This window comes from Xenopus laevis, chromosome 3S (genome assembly GCF_017654675.1).
Source record: "Xenopus laevis strain J_2021 chromosome 3S, Xenopus_laevis_v10.1, whole genome shotgun sequence".
In the NCBI taxonomy this organism is placed as follows: domain Eukaryota; kingdom Metazoa; phylum Chordata; class Amphibia; order Anura; family Pipidae; genus Xenopus; species Xenopus laevis.
In genome coordinates, this window is record NC_054376.1 from 128511393 (window position 1) to 128533569 (window position 22177).

A 22177-nucleotide genomic window follows, 5' to 3' on the forward strand; every position below is an offset into this window, starting at 1 on the left:
ATGGCTCTTCAGTGATGGCTCTTCAGTGATGGCTCTTCAGTGATGGCTCTTCTGTGATGGCTCTTCTGTGATGGCTCTTCTGTGATGGCTCTTCTGTGATGGCTCTTCTGTGATGGCTCTTCAGCCGACTCCAGTTTGCTCCTGGTCATTGAATGTTTCCCAGTAGAAGCAGGGACCTTAAATGTAGACTAAGCACAGTCACAGCTGGATCTCTTGTGGGACTAGAAGAAGTCTGGCCCCTAGACATGTCCACCTTCGGTGATGGCTCTTCAGTAGCAGCTCTTCAGCCAACTGCAGTTTGCTCCTGGTCATTGGGTGTGTCCCAATAGAAGCAGGGACCTTACATGTAGACAAAGCACAGTGAGGGCTGGATCTATTGTGGGACTAGAAGAAGCTTGGCCCCTAGACACATTCCCCTCAGTGACGGCTCTTCAGTAGCAGCTCTTCAGCCAACTCCAGTTTGCTCCTGGTTATTGAATGTGTCCCAGTAGAAGTAGGGACCTTACATGTAGACAAAGCACAGTGAGAGCTGGATCTCTTGTGGTACTAAAAGAAGTCTGGCCCCTAGACATGTCTACCCTCGGCGATGGCTCTTCAGCCAACTCCAGTTTTCTGCTGGCCATTGGATGTGTCCTAGTAGAAGCAGGGACCTTACATGTAGACAAAGCACAGTAAGAGCTGGATCTCTTGTGGTACTAGAAAAAGCTTGGCCCCTAGACACAACCACCCTCAGTCTTCAGTAGCAGCTCTTCAGCTAACTCCAGTTTCCAGCGAACCAGTAGTTTCAGTAGAAAATGGAATTGACCTATAAGCAGCCAATGACAACATAGTAATGTTCTTCCAAGACTCCACAAACATGTGCTTCTAAAAGTGTACCTTAAGCTGGACATTACCCTCAGTCTTCTTCCTTTCCAGAGAAGGTTCCACCATTTATATATTTGCTGCCCCTGCTCCCACTGGGGTTAATGATTACAGTTTCCCCTGTCAACAGTTACTGAACTAAACCAAGGGATGTGCCTCCATCCCTTTAAAGTGGAGGCTGCCAAATGATGGCCAGGAAACATGTCATGCAACTTGTTGTTAAACAATGAGGTCCCACACAGGGTTGTATCACAGACAGGCAGCACATCCTAGTGGACTGGATAATGGTGGAACTAGACTCTAGAGGCTAGAAGATGTGACTGGTTGATGGGAAATATCATTACTGCAGTAGAAACAGTCACCAGGAGAACTTGATCATGGCAGATGGGTGTCAGACCAGAACCAGGAATCTCTAGGAGCAGGTTGTAGTGCAGGAGTAAGAAGATGCACCTGACTCATAACTGGGGATCCCATGATTGTTTGAAGCAACATGGAGCCCAATGGAACAGGCAACCATCCAAATGACTCTGTATAACTAATTCATTTACCTCGTAAGCTGGAAGCTTCCTGTAAAAGGTGGATGGAAATGTTCTCAGTCTCATGCAAGGTTTTCTTCTTGGGTCACGAGGGGTCGGAAGATCACACTGGCAAGAGAAAAGCAGATAAGGAGGTAAGTAACATTGGAGTTAAACTACTCTTTGTTACGCTAAAATATAATGAAGGACCAAACAAACAGCATGTATCTGTAGGGCAGGGTTTCAAATTAGGAGAGCAGTAAAAAGGAACAAATAACAGGCACTACTTCCCCTTTATATCTTTTTTCCATGACTATGAGCTCTGCTCTGTACTGAATACAATTAAGCGGGACTGCCAGACTAAGTGAGCCAGTGTTTGGCCCCAGGGCCCTACGCCATTGATCTTATAGCAGTAACACAGTCTGTGGCTTAATCCTCTTTAATTCATGTGTCACCTTGCTGGGGTCGGCCAGCCTCATTGTGCCACGTCATAGCCACAGGTACAAAAGACCCCAATGCCAATGTTACCAGCAGGGAAGAGGGGTCGGCCAGCACACGGGTGGAGCCTCAGCTAGAGAGTGGGCACTACCTGCCTGTTGCCGTGACACCTGTCTGACAGCTAAAGGGCCAAGCAGGGAGCCAGGCTGGATGACAGTCAGAGAATGAATGATTTATGAACAGCGGAGAGCGAGTGAGGAGGAGGCGGAGGGAGCGAGGAAGGAGGCGGAGCTGAGCAGGAGGGGGGGGTGAGGACTCAGTGTCAGCTGGGGTAAGGGCAAGGAGACAAAGGAATGAAAGTTTAGGGAGCGATGAGAAAGAGCCAATGAGTGAGGCATGCGCAGAGACATGCGCGGGGGGATATCATGGAACAAATATATTTCTCATACATGTGCTGAGCCCCCAGACCCCCCATTATTAATCTTCTATACACACAGATGCGCTACACTACCTAACAACCGGGGGTCTCCCTCCCTCATTAGCATCCCCCCCACCAGCCTCCTCCCCAAACTCATGTCCTGCCCTTGATACAAACCTTAACCATCACCTTCTGTCCAGATACTGGGAACTGAGTATCACTCATGTATTATAAGGGATAATGTACCCCCTACTGTAAATGATAAGGATATTAGAAGTCACTGAGGGGTTGTTCTGTGACCATATAAAGGCACAAGGCTGCAGGCTGAGTTATACAGGGAACTCTGAGTATCACTCATGTATTATAAGGGATAATGTACCCCCTACTGTAAATGATAAGGATATTAGAAGTCACTGAGGGGTTGTTCTGTGACCATATAAAGACACAAGGCTGCAGGCTGAGTTATACAGGGAACTCTGAGTATCACTCATGTATTATAAGGGATAATATACCCCCTACTGTAAATGATAAGGATATTAGAAGTCACTGAGGGGTTGTTCTGTGACCATATAAAGGCACAAGGCTGCAGGCTGAGTTATACAGGGAACTCTGAGTATCACTCATGTATTATAAGGAATAATGTACCCCCTACTGTAAATGATAAGGATATTAGAAGTCACTGAGGGGTTGTTCTGTGACCATATAAAGGCACAAGGCTGCAGGCTGAGTTATACAGGGAACTGAGTATCACTCATGTATTATAAGGGATAATATACCCCCTACTGTAAATGATAAGGATATTAGAAGTCACTGAGGGGTTGTTCTGTGACCATATAAAGGCACGAGGCTGCAGGCTGAGTTATACAGGGAACTGAGTATCACTCATGTATTATAAGGGATAATATACCCCCTACTGTAAATGATAAGGATATTAGAAGTCACTGAGGGGTTGTTCTGTGACCATATAAAGGCACAAGGCTGCAGGCTGAGTTATACAGGGAACTGAGTATCACTCATGTATTATAAGGGATAATATACCCCCTACTGTAAATGATAAGGATATTAGAAGTCACTGAGGGGTTGTTCTGTGACCATATAAAGGCACGAGGCTGCAGGCTGAGTTATACAGGGAACTGAGTATCACTCATGTATTATAAGGGATAATATACCCCCTACTGTAAATGATAAGGATATTAGAAAGTCACTGAGGGGTGTTCTGTGACCATATAAGACACAAGGCTGCAGGCTGAGTTATAACAGGGAACTCGGAGTATCACTCAATGTATTATAAGGGATAATGTACCCCCTACTGTAAATGATAAGGATATTAGAAGTCACTTGAGGGCGTTGTTCCTGTCTGAACCATAATAAGACACAACAAGAGCCTGCAGCCTGTAGTTATTAACGAGGTGGAACCTTCTGAAGTATAACTGCACTTCATCTCGCTATTATATGGGCACTAGGGATACATGTACCCCCCTATCTCGGTAAATGATAAGGTATCCAGTCAGAAGTCACTTGAGATAGGGTTGTTTCTAGTGACCATATAAAGAGCATTCAAAGGCTCATGGTGACGTTATAAGGGAAACTCCTCGCAGTATCACTTGCCACTTTAAAGGTAGTGAATAAAGGGATACATTGTACCCCTGGGCCTGTGGAATGATAAGGATATTAGAAAGTCACGAGGGGTTGTTCTGTGACCGATATAAAGACATCAAGAGCTGCAGGCCTCGAGATTATACACGGGATCTCTGAGTATCACATCAATGTAGGGTGTGAGTAGCGAGATAATGTACCTTCCCTACTGTAAAAATGATAAGGGTATTAGAAGTCATCTGAGGGGCGCTTATTCTGTTGACCATAATAAGGCATCAAGCTGCACAGGCTTGAGTCTTATACAGGGCAAGACAATTCAATAGAGAGTATCACTCGCATGTATTAATAAGGGATCACTTTTGTATCACCCCTACTGTATGATCAGGATATTAGAAGTCACTGGAGGGGTTGTTCCTGTGACCAAATGATAGGATCAACGGCAGCTATAGCATGGCAGGCTGAGTTTATATTAAAAGCAGGGGAAAGCGCATCTGAGTATCACTAATCTATGTATTAAAAGTTGGATAATGTAATCCACCCTAATTAGTAAAATGATAAGATTGATAGTTAGAAGTCACTGTTAAGTGGGTTGTTCTGTTGTACCCATATATAAGGCACAAGGCCTGCCAGGCCACCGACGCTCCATATGAGTACACGTGTAACGCACACAACTCTTACTTTAAAATTGGGCCTGCTTTATTAAACAGCAGAGTCCAATACATGACTCACGCAATAGGTGGGAACGCTATATAACCATACGTTAATATTTATTATAATAAGGGATCTATAATATACATGTGTATATCTGGCACAGAAAACTACACTACCGGAGTCTGGCACACCCTGGGCCCTTAAATTACGCCCACACTCCATTAATCTACCACAAAAATTTATTTTCTTTAAAATAAACCACCCCGTTTGTACACTGGCACAGTGAACTCACTACCAGTCAACTGTACACGTGTAAACTGGCACAGAACTCCACTACAGTGGACCAAAATACACAGTGTAACTGGCTAACACGCTAATACTCACTACAAGTCCATTATAAACACGTGTAACTGGACACAGAAAACTACTACCAAGGTGGGCAATAATAACACACGTTGTAACTGGCACACGAACTCACTACCAGTCCAAAACCATATAAACGTGGCACATGCATGCTTGGCATCGAATCATATATCCTAGTCTTCAAACACGTGTAACTGTGGTTCTCAACAGGGAAATCACTACCAAGTCCCAATATACACGTGTAACTGCACAGAACTCACCTACAGTACCAAAATACCGTGTAACTGGCACAGACATCCTACACAGTCCCAATAAAGCACGTGTACTGGCACAAAACTCACTAACCGTCAAATACACATGTATATGCCACAGAACCCACTACGGTCCAATGTAAGCCACGTGTAATGGCAACAGAACTCACTTACCAAGATTCAATATACACGTGTAACTGAGAACACAGAACTCACTACGGCTAGTGGCTCAAATACATAAACCTTCAGCAACTTGTCGTATAACTGGCACAGAACTCATACCAGTCCCAATATACACGTGTAACTGCACAGAACTCAGCTAACCAGTAAACCAATAAACACCGTGTAACTGGCACCATAAATCCACTACCAGTCCAATACTATCACGATAGATAACTGGCACAGAACTCACTCTAGTACCAGTTCCCAATAATACACGTGTAACTGGCCACAGAACCTCACCTACATGTCCGACAATGTACACGTTAACTGGCACGAACTCACTACCAGTTCCAATATACACGTGTAACTGGCAACCAGAACTCACTATCAGCTCAATTATGTCACCGTGTAACTGGCCACAGAAACTGCCACTACCAGGTCCAAACGTACACGTGTAACTGCACAGAACTCAACCTAACCGTCCACATGTACACGTGTAACGGGCAACAGAACTCACTTACCCAGTCCAAAGTACACGTGTAACTGGCACAAGAACCACCTACCAGTCAATGTCACCACGTGTACTGGCACAGAACTCACTCCAGTCCCTAATGTACACGTGTAACTGGCACAGAACTCCACTACCATCCCGCCAAAATACACGTGTATGGCACAGAACTCACTAAACCAGTCCAATATAACACGTGTAACTGGAATCAGAACTCACTACCAGTCCAATGGTCAGCACGTGTAACTGGCACAGGAACACACTACCAGTTCCCAATGTACAGCCCGTGTAACCTGCACAGAACTTCACTACCAGACAATAATATCACGTGTTAACTTGGCACAGAACTCCACGTACCAGTTCCAATTATACACGTGTACTGGGCACAGAACCTCACTCCACTACCCAGTCCAATATACACGTGTCAAGCTGGCACAGAACTCACTACCAGTCCAATATACACGTGTACCTGGCACAGAACTCACTACCAGTCCAAGATACACGTGTAACTGTCACAGAACTCACTACCAGTCCAATATACACGTGTAACTGTCACAGAACTCACTACCAGTCCAATATACACGTGTAACTGTCACAGAACTCACTACCAGTCCAATATACACGTGTAACTGGCACAGAACTCACTACCACTATAATATACACATGTAACTGGCACAGAACTCACTACCAGTCCAATATACACGTGTAACTGGCACAAGACATCTCATCTACAAGTCGCAATATACACGTGTAACTGGCACACGGAACTCACTACCAGTGCCAATATACCACGTGTAACTGGCACAGAACCCACTACCAGTTCCAATATACACGTGTAAGCTGGCAGCAAGAACTCAACTCAAGTCTTATGTTTTACACGTGTAACTGGCACACGAACTCACTACCCAGTCCCAAAGTACACGTGTAACTGGGCACAGAAGAACTCACTACCAGTCCAAAATACACGTGTAACTGGCACAGAACTCACTACCAGTTCCAATATACACGTGTAACTGGCACAGAACTCACTACCAGTCCAATATACACGTGTAACTGGCACAGAACTCACTACCAGTCCAATATACACGTGTAACTGGCACAGACTCACTACCAGTCCAATATACACGTGTAACTGGCACAGAACTCACTACCAGTCCAATATACCACGTGTAACTGGCACAGAACTCACTACCAGTCCAATATAAACGTGTAACTGGCACAGAACTCACTACCAGTCCAATATACACGTGTAACTGGCACAGAACTCACTACCAGTCCAATATACACGTGTAACTGGCACAGAACTCACTATCAGTCCAAAACTAACAACACTCGTGTAAAAACATGGCACAAGAACCTCAACTACCAGTCCCAAAATACACGTGTAACTGGCAACAGAACTCACTACGCAGTCAAATATACCTACGTGTAACTCGGCACAGAAGCTCACTACCAGGTCCCAAAATACCCGTGTAACCTGGCAGCAGAACTCACTACGTCCAATAAACCGTGGTACTTCTGGCACAGAACTCCACTACCAGTCCCAATATACACGCTGTACTGGCACAGAACTGCACTACAGTCCAGAAATACGCGGTGTAACTGGCACAAGAAGGTCACTACCAGTCCAATAAGACGTGTTAACTGGCCACAGAAACTCACTACGCGTCCAATATAACACATGTAACCTGCCACTAGAACTTCACTCCGGTCCAATGTACACGTGTCATACTGCACGAACTCCACTACCAGTGGCCTCATACACGTGTAACTGGCAGGCAGAACTCACCTTACCAGTCCGAATATACACGTGTAACTGGGCACAGACTCACTACCAGTACAATATACACGTGTAACGTGGATTCTACATCCAGGTGTTAACTTTTCACCTACCAGTCCACCGATAAACACGTGTAACTGGCACAATGTTTATCCCAGTTTGGGGTGCCAGCTGTTCCCTTCGATTAAATCACTACAGATCAAATATACACGTGTAACTGGCACCGAATCACTACCTTAGTATGGAATCTCACATAAATCAACACGTGTACACTGGCCAGAATCACTACCAGTCCCAAATGTAGCTATAAAGTGGCAGGCATCTCTCGTGCTAAACATGGTCGAGGAGAACTCACTAACCACAGTCCAAATATACAAGTTGAGTATTACATGGGGCACAGCAACTCAAACTAATCAGTATACCATTGTACACGGTTGTAACTTCGTGCGAGCACGAAACTCAAGCTTACCAAGTCCAACGTAACATCATGTAAACGTGGCACAGAAACTCACTACCAAGTCCAATGTACACGTGGTAACTTGGAACAAGACTCACACATACAGTCCAACAGTACGCGTGTGAAAGGACTGGTGCAAACTCACTGAACCCTAATTCTAGCAAAGTTCTACATTACTGTGACAGCGTGTTAACTGAGAGCATTTGCAAATCGTCGGGTAACCATGTCTTATATGATGTACACGTGTAACCTGGTCCACGAACTCACTACAGTACTCCAAAATAGCACGTGTAAACTGGCACAGAACTCCACCTACAGTTGGCCAATATACACGTGTAACTGGCACAGAACTCACTACCAGTCCAATGTACACGTGTAACTGGCACAGAACTCACTACCAGTCAATGTAACACGTGTAACTGGCACAGAACTCACGGGTACCCAGTCCATATACAGCGTGTAACTGGCACAGAACTCACTAAGTCCAATATACACGTGTAACTGCACCAGAACTCACTACAGTCCAATATACAGGCCGTGTAACTGGCACAGAAACTCACTAAACCAGTTCCAATATACACACGTTGTTATACTCATTGGTGGCATTAGAACTGCAACTACCAGTCCCATGATACAAGTGTAACTGTCACAGAACTCACTACAAGTCAATAATACAACGTGTAATGTCACAGAACTCACTACCAAAGTCAATATACAACGTGTAACTGTCACGAACTCAACTACCAGTCCAATATACACGTGTAACTGTGCACAGAATACTCACTACCACTTTTAATATAAACACATGTAACTGGCACATGAAAACTGAGTACCAGTCCAATATACATTCCGTGTAACTGGCACAGAACCTCACTACCTCAGTCCAATATACCGTGTAAACTGGCACAGAACTCAACTAACCCAGTCCAATATACACGTGTAAATCTGGCACAGAACTCCACTACCAGTTCCATAGGTACACTGGCACGTTAACTGGCACAAGAACTCACTTACCAAGGTCTAATGTACACGTGTAACTGGACACTGGAACTCCAGTCTACCAGTACCAAAAAGTACACGATGTAACTGGCACAGAACTCACTACCGAGTCGCAAAGTACAACGTGTAACTGGCACAGAAACTCACTACCAGTCCAATATACAACGTGTAACTGGCACAAGAAATCACTACCAGTCCAAATACACCGTGTACATGGCCACAGAACAATCACACAATAACCAGTCCACGATATATTTGGCACACATCACTGTACACTGACACACCGCAACTCACTAACAGTAGCCAATTGGTTATACAACGGATGTATAAATCTGGGCACATGAATCGGTTCACTACCAGTGCGCGGCAATAATACTAACGTGTGGAGCGTGGACAAAGTACTTCACACAATACCTGCAGTCAAGTATACATGTGTAACTGGCACAGAACTAAATCAGTCCAAATATACCACGTGTATATCTGGTGGGCCTTTTGGTGCTAACCTCACTAAGGCGGCAGTCCCATATAGCAACAATGTACGGGTGGCACAGAACTTCACTACCAGTCCAATATACTAAGTTGTATACTGGGCACAACCGAACCGTCACCTACTCGATTCAAGTTATGGTGGTATCACTAAATAGTGCGAGCATGTAACTGGGAACAGAAATCACTATCAGTTACTATTAATACACGTGTAACTTGGCAGACAGATACTCTCTACTCGGGAGTTCTATACACATGTCTGAACGACCAGTCCAAGTACACGTGTAACTGGTCCAACAGTAATCTCTACTGACCCTATTAGGTAGTCCTATAGAAACCAGCGTAACTTGGCACAGAACTTCACTTACCATCAAAATACATGTGTAACTGGCACAGAAACATGCATCTAACGCCAGTTCCAGAATTATACACATGTAACTGGCACAAGAGAATCATCTATACCTAGTTTGCAATTATACCATATTGATTTTGACGCGCAGCGCTCGTAAACTAGGCATAGGAATACACTCCATTGCACCAAAACCACATACATGTTGTAACTGGCAAGAATCTCACTACAAGTCACTATACACGTGTAACTAGGGTTGGCAAGCACGAACTCTATCTAACTGGAGTACCAATACTACATCGTGTAACTTCCGCAGCACATGGGAACTCGCACTAGAGCACGCGAGTCCAAGCATATACAATGAGTGTAACTGGACTCACAACTCCCAACGATACCTCAAGTTTCCATATTACCAAGTGTACAATTAAGGCACAGAACTTCAACTATTGGCCAGGTTGGACAGGGTAAACTCTCTCACAATATACAACGTGTACTAGACTCACTACCAGTCCAATATACACGTGTAAGATGGCACAGAAAGCTCCCTCCAAGTCACACATTATATACACTGTGTACATGTCTCTACACGATACGTGCTCACTAACCCATTAGTTCAAAATAATATAGAATGGCAGCGTGTAACTGGGCACAGAACTCACTACAGTCCAATATAACACGTTTGTAAAATACTGGACAGCAGGGAATCAAACTAACCAAAGTCCAATATACACGTGTAACCGCTGTCACAGAAAAGAAACTCACTACCAGTCGCTTAATATAGGTCACGTGTAACTTTGTTGGGCGGAGGCATTGAACTCAGGGGTACCCAGGCGAGAGGGTATACACGTGTAACTGGACACAGACTCAACTACCAGTGGCAATATGCAGCGCGGTGGTAATCCACAGAACTACACTTAGGCCAGTCCAGATATCACGTGTAACTGGCACAGAACTCACTACCAGGGTGAATATACACATGTAACTGGCGAGGCGTGCTAATAGGCCTCTAACTGACCCTAACTGGAAACCAGAGCGACTGGCACAGAACTGCACTATCTCTTTAGTCCAATAGGTGGATGGCAACGCGGTTAGACACGTGTAACTGGGACAGAACTCGACTACCAAAGTTTCCTATCATGTGTAACGCTGGACACAGAACTCACTACCGCAAAAAAAATTTGGAGCTCCACTCAATATACAAGTTAACTGGCACACCAGAACTCACTACAAGTCCAATATACACGTGTAACTGGCCACAGGAAATCACTACCCAGTCAACATACACGTGTAACCTGGCCAACAGACACACTCACTACCAGTCCAATATACCAACAGTGTAACTGGCACACATAGAACTCACTAACTCCATGTCCCAATATACAACAATGTTAACTGGCACAGAAAACTCACTACCAGCTCAATATACACGTGTTATTTAGGCCTGGCACCAGAACTCACTAACCAAGTCATAATTACGCAGTAGTGTAAAACTGCAACAGAACTTCACTACCAGTACCAATATACACGTGGTACATGGCACACGAAATCACACAAACCAGTCGCAAATAATAATGTGTAACTGGCACATGACTGACTACCAGTCCAATATAAACATGTGTAACCTGGCACAGAACTCACTCCAGTCCTTATTACAGCGTGTACAATGGACACAGAACGCCACTACCAGTCACCATATACCACGTGTAAATGGCACATGAACTCGTCACTACCATAGTCAATTAACCACGTGTACATGGCTACAAGAATCTCACTACCAGTCCAATATACACGTGTAACTGGCACAGAACTCACTACCAGTCCAATATACACGTGTAACTGGCACCATCGAAATAATCACTAAAACCAGCTCCAATATACACACGTGTACTGTCAAGAACTCACTACCAGTAATATGAAACACGTGTAACTGGCACTAGAACTCGACTAACAAGTCCAATATACACGCTGTAACTGGCACAGACACTCACTACAGATACAAGTCCAATAAAACATGTGTAACTGGCACAGAACTCACTACCAGTCCAATATACACGTGTAAAACTGGCACAAGAACTCACATACAGAGTTCCCAAATATATCACTGTTAACTGGCACAGAACTCACTACCAGTTGCCACATATATTCACGTGTAACATGGCACCAGAACTCAACTACCGTCCAATATACACGTGTAACTGCACCAAGAACTCCTATAGTAATATGTACAACCGTGTAACTGGCACAAGAACTCACGTAGCCAGTCCAATACGAAGTTGTAACTGGCGACAGAACTCACTACCGCAGTCCAATTATAACGTGGTAAACTGGCACAGAAACTCACTACCCATCCAATATAACGGTTGTAACTGGCACAGAACTCACTACGCCCAGTCGAGATATGACCACGTGTAACTGGCACCAAGAACTCACTACCCAGTCCAATATCAAGTGTAACTGGCACAGAACTCACTACCGAAGTCAATATACACGTGTAACTGGCAGGCAGAACTCACTACCTAGTCCAATATACACGTGTAACTGGCACAGAACTCACTACCAGCTCCAATATACACGTGTACCTTGGGCAACAGCCACACCCATACCAGTCCAAAATACACGTGTAACTGGCCACAGAAACCCACTACCAGTCCAATATAATCACGTGTAACTGCACAGAACTCACCCTTACAGTCTATAATGTAACACGTGTAACTGGCAACAGTTAGATTTTGCACTTGGACCAGTCCAATACATCATGTAACTGGCACAGAACTCACTACCATCCTAATAACACGTGTAACTGGGCACAGAAACTCACATACCCCAGTCCAATATACACGTGTAACTGGCACAGAACTCACTACGTCAATATAAACGTGTAACTGGCCACAGAACTACTACCGAGTCCAATATACACGTGTAACACGCACAGTACTGCTCTTGCACCTACCAAGTCAATGGGTATTAGCTCATCGTGTAACTGGCACATGAATCTCACCTACCTGAGGATCCAAATGACACGTTGTATTATTAGCTGGGACGAAAAGAACTCACACTACCAGTTCCAATATACACGTGTTATACTGGAGAGCACACGAGTAAGCTCACGCATAACTTAGTAGCAATATATGCAAAAACTTTGGCGTGTTATACTAAGGTCTAGCGAAAGGACCTCACTTACCTTTAGTGCCTCAGTGGACACGTGTAACTGGCACAGACACTCACTACGCGAAAAAGTAAAATCTGGCATTTAAGTGGGACCAAAACACACATGTAACACAATGAGTATCAGAAAATGCACAGTAACCGGGAGCAAAACAATAAAACACATTCGTCGTGGAGGAGGTGGGCAAGAACCTCACTACCCGTATCCATAAAGGTTATCAACATTGTGTACTAAATCGTGGGACACAGAGAAACGTTGACACCTCACCCGTACTCAATATTAAACGTGGTAAACTGGCACAGCAAACTAGCTACCAGTTCCAAAACATACACACGTGTAACTGGCACAGAACTTGGGGCAACTACCGAGTCCAATATATACCACCGTGTAACTGGCAACGGCAAATGCCATCATGACCAGTCCAATGTACCACGTGTAACTGGCCACAGGAACTCACTACCAAAGATCCAAATAAGCACGAGTGTATTACTGCAAACAGAACTCACTAACCAGTCCCAATATAACAAACGTGTAACTGGCAAAGAACTCACTACAGTCCAATGTACACGTGTAACTGGCACAGTAACTCCAACTACCAGTCCAATATAGACGTGTAACTGGCACAGAACTCACCTACCAGTCGCAAATAATACCACCGTGTCACACTGGCTACGAAAACTTACTCCACTAACCGAGAACAATAGTATAAGGAGCGCAAAAATAGCACGTGTAACTGGGTACAGAACTCACAACAGTTCCAATAGCAACACGTGTAAACTCTGGCTACAGAACTACACTCAATATATTTTCCAACATGAATACACACATGTATAAGCTCGGGCGCGAGATCTCCAATACCAGTTTTCTAATAATGACATCTTGGAGGAACGGCGTGTAACTGGCAGCAGAAACCACTACCAGTCCAATATAATACAGGGTGTAACTGGCACAAGACTACCACTACCAGTCTAATGTACCAGGTGTAACTGGCACAGAACTCACTAATTGTCATTCCTATAATAATAACACATGATAACTATGGCACCAAGAACTCACTAAATAGTCACAATAAACAACGTGTAACTGGCCACAGAACTCACTACGCAGTCCAAATATACAAGTGTACTGGCACTCTATTCATAGGTTAATAGAGGCAATTCCATGGTATAAAAGTAAGAGGAAACTCACTACAGCAAGATATACCAATATACCGTGTAAACTGGCCATAGAAACTCACTAACCAGTCCCCAATGTAGCACGTGTACTGGCACAAGAACTTCCAATACAAGTCCAATATAACACGTGTAACTGGCACCAGTACTCACTCCAGTCCAATATTACACGTGTAACTGGCACAAGGGAACTCATACCAGTCCAATATAAACGTGAAACTGGCACAGAACTCACTACCCAGTACCAATTCACGTGTAACTGGCAACAGAAACTTCACTACCAGTCCAATATAACCGTGTAACTGGCACAGACTCACTACCAAGTTCAAATGTACACGTGTAAAACTGGCAGAGACTCACTCCAAGTGCCCAATATACACGTGTAACTGGCACAGACTCACTACAGTCTACATATACACCGGTAACTGGCACAGAACTCACTACCAAGTCCAAAATACAATCAGTGTAACATGGCACAAGAACTCACTACAGTCCATTATACACGTGTAACTGGGCACAGAACCTCAACTACCAGTCACAATAAGCACGTGTAACTGGCACAGAACATTCACTACCGAAGTCCAAATATATACACGTGTATACTGGCACACGAACTCACTACCAGTCATGTAACACTTTAGTGTAACTGGCACAGAACTCACTAGGCCAGTTGCCAATATACCATGTGAAAATGGGCACAGAAACTCACTACCAGTCCCAATATACACGTGTAATGCGCACAGAACTCACTACCAGTCCAAAAATACACGTGTAACTGGCACAGAATCACTACGTCCAATAAATCACGTGTAACTGGCACAGAACTTCACACAGTCCGCAATATACCCCACAGCGCAAGGTTGATAAACTCTGTGCAAAGAAATCTTACACTAAACCAGTAACCAAGTATCACACAATGACCAGGGTCTGTCGAACGGAGGAACCTCACTACCAAAGATATTTTCCAGTATACTCAGTGTAATTGGCAACAGAAATCACTATCAGTCATATGTACAAATGTAACCTTGAGCACACGAACTTACTACAAGTCCAACGTACACGTGTAAGACTGGCACAGACTCACTACCAGTTCCAATGTACACTTGTCGTCAAACTAGGCAATTCCAATGGAAGGAGACTCACACTACCAGGTCCAAATACACGTGTAACTTGGCACAGAAACCACCTACCAGTCTAATATACACGTGTAACTGGCACAGGAACTCATTTATCCGGAGTCACCAATATATCACGTGTAACTAGGTGGACACGCAAACCTCAACATACCAGATAACAATAATTACAGCATGTAAACTGGCAAACAATAGAAAACTCACTACCAGACCAATAATAACAAACGAGTATCTGGCACAGAAACTCAACCTACCAGTCACAATATACACAGTGATAACTCGAGCACAGAACAAACACACAACACACACCAACACAGGACACTTCAACTTAGTAGCGCCATCGCCACACACACCCCACCCCGCCTGCCACGGCCGCCGCCACACGTTCTCCCACTGTCCAACTCCCACTTACCTCTCATCAAGCTACCGGCCACGCCCACCCTGCGGCCACCTCACCCCAGTCCGCAAATTCCCCCTACCAGTCAATATACACATGTAACTGGACACGGTAGATTCACTCTACTGACAGCCTATAAGATAAACCCAGCGACTGGGCGACAGCACTCACCTACCCCAGTCCAAATATAACATCGTGTAACTGGCAACAACGAACTCACTACCCAGTCGCTATAACAAGTTTAAACCTGGCACAGAAACTTCACTACAAGGTACCCAAATATACACGTGTAACATGGCAGCAATGGACAATCAACTAAAACCAGTATCCAATAATTCCAAGGTGGCAAAGTGTCTACACTTTAGGCCACAAAAGACTCACTATCTAACTTAGCATCCCAATATTAACAGATGTAACTGGCACACCGACTCACTACAGTCCAATATATCACGTGTAAACTGGCTACAGACTCACTACCAGTCCAATATAATCACAGTCGTACAACTGGCACAGAATCACCTACCGTCCATATGACACGTGTAACTGGCACAGAAACTTATACTAACCAGTCCAATGATAACGTGTTAAACTGGCACAGAACTAATACCAGTCCAATATATTCACATGTAACTGCACAGAACTCACTAACCAGTCCAAATATACACGTTGTAACTGGCACAGAACACTGACTACCAACGTCCAATATACACCGTGGTAACTGGCAACACAGAATCACACAGAGAATTCCACATAATATTCAACTGTGTAAGCATGTCACAGGTGAGAACTCCAGCTACAGTCCAATATAAACACGTGTAACTGGACAGACTGGGCACTCCACCAAGTGGGCGCATCCCCAAGGAATACACGGTGTAACTGGCACAGAACTCACTACCAAGTTCCACAGTGTATACTCACGTTGTAACTGGCACAGAACGTCAACTACCAGTGCCAATAAGCAAGCGTGGTTAACTGCCACGAACTCACTAACCAGCCCCAATATGCCACGTTAACTAGGCACAAATTGTAACTACACTACCAGTCCAATGTAAGCACGTGTATACTGGCACAGAATTCTGGCACTGCCAGTCCTTATTAAATATAAACAATCGTGGTAACTGATGCCAATACAGGAACTCCACTTATCCCACACGTCCAATATACACGTGTAACTGGCACAGTAACTCACTAACGCGCGAGTTCCAAATAACACGTGTAACTGGCACAGACCTCAACTACCAGTCCAATGTACCACATGTAACTGGCACAGTAATCTCTACCTTGCAACCTATAGAAAACCAGCCTGTATTATGGCACAGACTCACTACCAGTGGCCAAAATAACATTGTGGAACTGGTCACAGAACTCCACTACCAAGTCCAATATACACGATGTAACATGGCTAGAGAACACAACTACCTAAAGTTCAATATACACGTGTAACCTGGCAACAGGGGAACTCACTACCATTCCAAAAACCCAGGTGGAGGGACCACATGTAACTGGCACAATGGAAACTCAAGACTAACCAAGTAACAATAATCACGTGTACAATGGCACCAAGAACTCACTACCAGTCCCAATATACACGTGTAATCTGGCAACAGAACTCACCTACCAGTCCAATAAGGACAAGTGGTAACTATGGCACATCCCACAACTCACTACACCTAGTCCAATATACACCGTGTACATGGCAAACAGGGGGAAAGGCTCACGGTACCTGAGATTCCCAACTATACCACAGTTGTAACTGCACAAGAACTGCACTAACACCCAAAGTCAAATATACACGATGTATACAATTGGGCACAAAAACATCCACATGGAGACTCTAGTCCAATCATACACGTGTACATTTCTCAGGGCACTAAGTAAACTCACTAACCAGCATACACTAATATACACGTGTAACTGGCGTCACAGAACACTACAATCTTACCAGTCAATATACACGTGTTACTGGCACAGAAATGCCACTACCATAAGTCCAAATATAATCAGTGTTATGCTGTCAGAATGGCACTACCAAGTCAAATATACATCGTCGTAAACTGGCACAGGGAACTCAAATACCCAAAGTCCCAATATACAGCGTGTAAACTTGGCACAAGGTGAACTGACGACTACCGAGCTGCCCACATATACAACTGTGTTAAGCTCACATGAGAGACCTACAAGAACATCCACTACGCATTGGACTCAATATCCACGTGCGCTATACTGCTGGGCACAGAACTCACTACCAAGTCAATATACACCATGTAACTGGCACGGTAAATCTCTACTGACCCTAATAGAAACCAGCGGGCTGGCTGGACAGGGGAACCGCGCACTACCAGTCCAATATACCACCGTGTAACTGGCACACGCGAAACTCACTTACCAGTGGCCAGCGCAAAATACACGTGTAACGTGGCAGCAGATAAGCTCACTAACCGAGTCCATTATACACGTGTAACGGTGGCACAAAGAAACTCACTAACCACAGTTCCAATAAGCACCGTGTAACTGGCCACTAGAACTCACTACCAGATCCAATTACACGTGTAACGTGGCACGGAACTCACTACCAGGTCCGAATGTAACACGTGTAACTGGCACACGAACTCCACTACCAGTTCCCAATATATTCACTGTAACTGGCACAGAACTTCCGTACCGAGTCCAATATAACCACGTGTTAAACTGGCAACAATCTAGGGAACTCAAACTACCAGTACCAAAATACACGTGAGTAAGATCTGGCACAGGAACTCTCACTACCAGTCCAATAAACCAACGTGAACTGGCCAGCAGAACTCACTACCAGTCCAAATACTTACATGTTACTGGCACATGAACTCACATACCAGTCCAGATGTAAGAACGGTGTAACTGGGCACAGAACTCCAACTTTACCAAGTCCCAATGTACACGTGTAACTGGTACAAACGGAAACTCCACACCAGTCCAAATCTACCGTGTTAACTGGCACAGACACTCATCTATTCAGTCATAGTACACGTGTAACTGGCAACCAGAACTCATCTATCAGTTTTATGTACACGGTGTAACTGGCACAGTAATCTCTACTGACCCTTATATAGAAACCTAGCGGACTGGCACAGAAACTCAACTCCAGTTACCAAAATACCATGTGTACACTGGGACAGAAACTCACCTACCAGTCCATATATACACATGTAAAATGGCCAGAGACCCACTTACCAGTTCAATATAGCACGGTGTAACTGGCAAGAACTCACTACCAGTCCATATATAACCACGATGTAAACATGGCAGCAGAACTCACCTACCAGCTCCAATAATACAAGTGTAACTGGCACACCAACTCACTTAACCGTCCAATATACACGTGTACATGGACAGAACTACACTACCAAGTCCAATATAAACTATCGTGTAACTGGTACAAGACTCACTAACGCAGTCCAATATACACGTGTAAATGGCACAGAACTCATACCAGTCCAATATACACGTGATACAATGGGCACAGAACTCACTAAACCAGTCCCAATATAGCACGTGTAACTGGCAAAGAACTCACTACCAGTCCAAATATACACGTGGTTTAACTGGCACAGAACTCACTACCCAGTCCAATATACACGATGTAACTGTCAGTAACGTTCAACTACCAAGTACCCAATATACACGTGTTAAACTGGCACCAAGAACTCACAACTTACCAGTCCCAATATACACCGTGTAAACGGCCACAGAACCTTCACCTACAGTCCAATATACACCGTGTATCTGGCCAACATTATCGAACTGCACCTACCGAGTCCAATAGTACTACGTGTAACTGGCCACAGAACTCACTACCAAAGTCAAATATACCATCATGTAACTGGCACGGTAAATTCCCTCTACTGCCCCCCTATAGAAACCAGCCGATGGCACAGAACTCACTACCAGTCCAATATAACACGTGTACTGGCACATTGAACTTCACCTACCAGTCCAATATACAAGTTAAACTGGCACAGAACTCAAGCTACAAAGTCCAATTCACGTGTAGGCTGGCACGCAGAAAATCCTACGCAAGTCCAAAAATACAACGTGTAACTTGGCACAGAAACTACACTACACCAGTCCCAATATACACCGTGTAACATGGCACAGAAATTCACTACAGTCCCGAATATACACGTGTAAAAAACTGGCACACGAACATGCACTACTCAGTCCAATAATACAAGTGTAAAATGGCAACAGGACACTTCACTACCAGTCCCATATACAAGTGTAAAATTGGCAAGAACTCACTACCAGTCCAATATACACAGTGTAAACCCTGGCAAGAACTCAACTACCAGTCCAAAATATATCACGTGTACCTGCACAGATACTCACTAATACCAGTTCCAATATACCACCGTGTAACTGGCAACAGAACTCACTACCAGTTCCAAATATACAAGTGGTAACTGGCACAGAACTCACTACCCAGTCCGAATATACACGTGTAACATGGCACAGAACTTCACTACCGTCCAATATATCACGTGTAACTTGGCACGAACGTCCACCTACCAGTCCAAATAGTACACACGTGTAACTGGCACACGAATACCACTCCTAAGTCCAATATACACGTGGTCGTGGCCACAATAGGAACTCACTACTAGTCCAATATTACACGTGTAACTGCACAGGAACTCACTAACCTAGTCCCAATATAATCAAGTGTACATGGCAACAGAACACGCTAACCCAGTCCATATATCACGTGTACATGGCACAGAGAACTCATCTACCAAGTCATCCAAATATACACAGTGTAATGGCACAGTGAACTCACTAACCAGTCCAATATACATACAGTGATAACTGGCAACGAAAACTCACTACCGTACACATTATAAACATGTAACTGGCACAGAACTCGACTACAGTACATATACACTATGTAACTGACAGAATTGCCACTACCCCAGTCCAATATACATGTGTAACCTGGCAACAGAACTCAACTACCAAGTCCAATATACACGGTGTAAACTCCCCCATGGCCCCGCCCCACAAAAAAAGAACTCAACTACAAGTCCATATACCACGTGTATACTGGCACAATGAAATCACTACAGTCCAAAATACACGTGTAACATGGCCATGTAACTCACTAACCAGTCCCATGTACACGTTGTAACTGGCAACAGGGAATCACGTACCGTCCAATATACAACGTGTAAAATGGCACAGAACTCACTACCTTAGTTCCAATATACCAACCGTGTAACATGGCCACAAAACCACTACCAGTCCCAATAATACACGTGTTAACTGGCACAGAACTCACCTAACCAGTCAAAAATACACGTGTAACCTGGCACAGAACTCACTACCGAGTCCCAATGTCCATTTTGTGTAGCTGGCACAACTACTGATGGTGAACTCACTACCGTCAATATACACGTCTAACTGGCACAGAACTTCACAATCAGTCTCAGATAAATACACGTGTAACTGGCCAGAACTCACTACCGAATCCAATATACAACGCTGATACTGGCAACAGAACTCACTACCTATCATCCAATAATACATCGTGTAACTGGCAAGCATGGAAACTCACTACCGAGTTCCAATAACACGTGTTAACTGGCACAAGAACTACACGTACCAGTATCCAATTTACAGCGTGTAAGCTTGACAATCAAACTCACTACCAGCCAAAATACACTGTGTTAACTGAGGCACAGAACTCAACTAAACCTAGTTCCAATGTACACAGTGTAAATTTGACTGGCACAGAACTCACTACCCAAGTGCATTTATACAAAATGTGTTAACTGGCACAGAACTCACTAACCAATCCAATATAACCACATGTAACATGGCACATGTAAATGCTCCTACAGAACCGCCTATAGAAACCAGCGACTTGAGCACAGAACTCACTAAACGTCCAATTATTATCACGTGTAACTGGCACTAGAACTTCACTACCCGGTCCAAATATAACATGTGTAACTGGCACAGAACTCCATCTACCAGTTCAATATACATGTGTACTGGGGCCAGGAACTCACTAACCAAAGTCCAATATACCATGTGTAACTGGCAACAGTAATCTTCTACTGACCCTATAAAGATTACCAAAGAAATGGGAAACAGAAACTCACTACCAGTCCAAATTATACATGTAACTGCACATGAAACTCAACCTATACCAAGTCTATTATTGGTTACAGTCATGTAACTGGCAGCAGAAACTCATTACCAGTCCACATATACGGCGTAATAACTGGAACAGTAATCTCTACTATGACCCTTAGGAACCAGCGACACTGGCAAGAGAACCCAAACTACAGTCAATATACACGTGTAAACTGGGCATGAACTCACTACCAGTCTGCCCAATATACACGTGTAACTGGCCCAACAAAACTCAATCCTACCAGTCCAAATATACACGTGTAACTGGCCACAGGAACTCCAACTACAAGTCCCATATAACATG

The 22177-nt window shown here is 44.2% G+C and overlaps 1 protein-coding gene across 8 annotated transcripts in view; it reads right to left on the minus strand.

Moving 5' to 3' along the window:
- Window positions 1-22177, minus strand: part of kdm6b.S (lysine (K)-specific demethylase 6B S homeolog) — a 78814-nt gene that overhangs the window by 24034 nt on the left and 32603 nt on the right. For all 8 annotated transcript variants that reach the window (XM_041588962.1, XM_041588958.1, XM_018239713.2 and 5 more), the window contains one exon: window positions 1410-1505. The gene's annotated coding sequence lies outside the window, so the exon portion shown is untranslated. The remainder of the gene's footprint in view (window positions 1-1409; window positions 1506-22177) is intronic.